This window comes from Coenobita brevimanus, chromosome 60 (genome assembly GCF_032717465.1).
Source record: "Coenobita brevimanus isolate Jiangsu-jjx chromosome 60, ASM3271746v2, whole genome shotgun sequence".
In the NCBI taxonomy this organism is placed as follows: domain Eukaryota; kingdom Metazoa; phylum Arthropoda; class Malacostraca; order Decapoda; family Coenobitidae; genus Coenobita; species Coenobita brevimanus.
The window spans coordinates 37,595,620-37,599,857 of NC_137013.1; positions in this window are offsets into that span (position 1 = coordinate 37,595,620).

A 4,238-nucleotide genomic window follows, 5' to 3' on the forward strand; every position below is an offset into this window, starting at 1 on the left:
CAATCAAGCAATCAGTCAATACATGTATTACACACAAATTAAACACTAAACAATAAATAACAAAGGACTTTAAGGGCATAAAATACTAAACGTACCTAACTCCGAGGCAAGAGGCGCGTTTCAAACCTAGCCGTGCCCCGGTGCCATATGTATTTTATGCACGTGGTTCATTTTTTTTCTGGTTGTGGCACCTTGCCGTGTCACAGAAAACCATGCCATAGAAGTCCGCGCCATAGGCAACTTGACTGTATATACATACATACATACATACATATATATTCATTCATCATCCAATTCTACATTGCCCCATGAGAAGCATAAGAGCCCAGGGCCAGGCAAGCTGGTCCCAACATTTAAGATGAGAGTGACCAGCCTTACTCATCCCTGAGTGGCATAACGAGAGCAATAAACCCCAACCACCCCTTGGATATACACCTTCACTGGCTCAGTCCGACTGGAGCACCGTAATTACTCACTAAACCACCAGGTGCCAAAATCTGGTTATGTGGTTACCACCCACCATTGTAAATGGTTTCCTGGTGTACAGGAAACTATTTGGCTTGTCACTCAGTGTAGGGTCACCCACTGGCAGCAAGAAGAGGAAAGACAGAAGGAAAGAAAGACAGAAGAGGGAGAGTAAAGTCACTCGTAGGCAGAAGGACAAGGAAAGGCTGAAGGAAAGAAAGACAGAAGAGGATGGAAGGAAAGAAGGATGGACGAGAGGAAAGGGCAGACACCTGAGAGCAGCACTACATCGAGTGAGTGGATGGTGAGCGCCCCCACGTACATACATACATATATATATATATATATATATATATATATATATATATATATATATACCGGTATATATATATATATATATATATATATATATATATATATATATATATATATATATATATATATATATATATATATATTATGTATATATATATATATATATATATATATATATATATATATATATATATATATATATAAATACATACATGAAAGGAAGCCAAAATTCTATGGAAAATATTCTCTTACTTGGCATTCACACTTCATTCTGCTTCCTTTTGAAATAATAGTTTTCAGCAAAATATTTTTTTTTTTGCCAGTACAGTAATTTTTCATTTATTTCAGCATGAAATGTGTAAGTACATAGAGAGCCTAAAACCTAAAGCATAAATGACAATTTTCAAAGCCCTTGAACTATTGTGTACACAGTATTCTATTACACAATTCATAATACAGTAAACTCTCAATTATCTAGCACAAAGTGGCCAAAGGGGGAGGCAGTGTCTGAATAGGCAGCGAGGTGGCTTGCAGCCGTGCTGGACCCAGGTTCGAATTCCAGCTGGGCCAGGGAACAGCTTAAGGATTTTAATTTCATTAAGCAGACTTTACTGATCTACCTGAAGACCTGCTGACATGTCATAAAAATACCACCACTATTACCACTACACAAATCCTGTATGAGACAGTCCTAGCATGTATTCAATATGGACGATGGGTATTTGCGCCGAAGTGGTGACTCTTGAAGATGTGTTGTATGTAGGAGGACTACTGGGCCTTGAGAGCAAACTGTGAAGCCTATGCCAAGAGTTGGAGAGAGAGAGAGAGAGAGAGAGAGAGAGACACACACACACACACACAAGAAGTGAAGGAAGGTGACATACTGATGGAAACTGATGTGACTCTCCTCCCCAAACCTCCAAAGGAGGTCTAATCTCCCTATAAAGCCTATGTGAACATCCTCCCAAACCCTCCAAAGGAGGTCTAATCTCCCTATAAAGCCTATGTGAACATCCTCCCAAACCCTCCAATGGAGGTCTAATCCCCCTATAAAGTCTTATAACAGAACTGCATAACTGTTCAAACAAAGGAAAACACCTTTCAATACTGTAATAAGCATGATAAAATGTCACTGTACTGAACTGTACACACATTATACACCCAACACTCAGAGGCAGGCTGGTTAGCAAGGCAGACAAAGAGGATAGGAAGACTTACCTAAGTATGAGAGAGAGAGAGAGAGAGAGAGAGGGGGGGGGAGGCATGAGTGACAGAAACAAAACATATGTTTAGGAAAATAAATTCACCAGAGAGTAGTACGAGAATTTCATGATACACTAAATCCCATGTGGTTGGTGGCGGTTGTGGCCAGGTGTAGAGCAAACTTTGCTGCCACATCCTTAAACACCACCACCTGCATCATGACACCACTGCTCTGTTGCTGACATTACCATTTCAGCACAGCACTTCCTGATCTAAATCTTGGTGTCTGGGTCTAGCCATCATTTTCTGTTAAAAACATCAGAATATCTGCCCATATTCAGTCTCGTACTGCATGGAATGTTCTCAAGCTTTCTTGATGTCCTGCTGGATTGTATGAGGGACACCAAAAAAACTCAGGTGCCTGATTCTATGTCCATCTCTCGTCCAGTTTCCTGATATCTCCTGCTTTTTGAGAGAGAGAAACTTGTGGGGGTGCTTGGCAAGTGGAGGTGCCATAGTGACACATGCTGGAAGAAGACATGAAACCAGCAAGACATGAAGATGGACAGGGATAGCTAAGAATGTGACAAACCCCATCTTAAGCACAGATGCCACACACTGTTACAGTACCGGAGAGAGAGAGACCAGAGCAGTGGTCTGGGGGGAGGGGGAGGGGACTGACAAGTTGGCATTCATTTTGGGATGAGATAAAAGATAAAAAGAGTATGAAATGTACTCAGGAGGAGGGATATACTCACATTGTGTGTTCAATACCGTATTGAACACTAGAAGAAAACAAAAGATAGGGACATACAGATAACAAATTAACAAAATAGAAAGAAACTTGCCAAATTTGATATCAAAAGCAGTGTTTTAGTGACAAGACTCATGGCAGTGTTTTGGTGGCAAGACTCATGGTGTTGAACTGTTTTGGTGGCAGGACTCCCAACGAATGGCGCAGATTTTGATTTTTGGGCCTTCCGTGGAATTTTAAAAATTCAGCCCTATTGCCATGATGGATATTGATGCCTGCTGGATGATGTGCCAATGGATAACTGAGAGTTTACTGTATATGAATATTCCAAGAATTAACCTTATTCTATGGCTTGATCATAAATACCAAGATATCCAGTCTGAGCAAGATATCACACACAACACAATCATATAATGTACAATTCAATTTCCAACACAAAGTATTAAAATCCAGTAAATCTTGCACATAGATCCTATGTTAATAAATATCCCATAAAATGCAAGAATGCATAAGTATCCTTACCAATATTCTCACAGACATCAGCAGAAAACCTAATTATAATATCACTACCTGATATCTCCAAATGCCTTCTCATTATAATACCATGACCACTCTCCACTAAACCTTGTACAAAATCATGACCAGCAATTTCTCTACAGCATTAACTGCTTCATTTCAATGATTATCTTATTCTTGATATTATCAGGGTCTTTTATTCAGTTTAGGAAAGACTTCAAACTGAGGGAGTCAGATACAGCATTCATTAACTCCTCCAATACACAAGGCCTTTCCATTAGTTGAACAAATCATGCTGCAAGAACAGACTAAAAAGTTCACTGGATTGAAGAAGATAAGTTGTATCATAAGAGTAGGTCTTGCCTTCTATTTAAACTCATGTGTCTGCATCATGATTACCAGCATCCTACGTAAAAGATTCAAGCCTGCATATGGCACTTCTACTACCAGTGGATCCAACTGAAAAATTTAATACCCCTTCAATACAGTGATATCTTTTTATATTTTTTCTTGCTAATTCCAGACAATTTTATTCAATTTAGGGAAGCGCTGAAGTAAAGGGATTATCAAAGTTTGTTTCTGGTCCAATCACTACCATGTGTTTTTCCTAAAGAGAAAAACTGACTACTGACAGCTTGAAAAAAAAAAACATCACTGTAGTCATGGGGTTAAACTCAAGTGGCACAGATGAACCTGGGAGAGAACTTTGGTTGTGTGGACAATGTTAGGAAACCTCTGTGGCACCTGCATTTTGACCAATCACTTTAGGCACTATTAGATAAAAAAGCAGTATGAAATGTACTTTTGCTACTCTAACTTTGCACAGGCATCCACAAAATTCATGTCATTCATCCTCAATGCCCATCCCTCCTCAACCTCAGGCCCTCAATAATCCACATCCTTGCTTTCACTGTAACCAGGGAGTAGTCAGAGTTCTGGAGGTCCTGGGATCTACAGCACACCCTTTCTGGATGACTGTACCTGC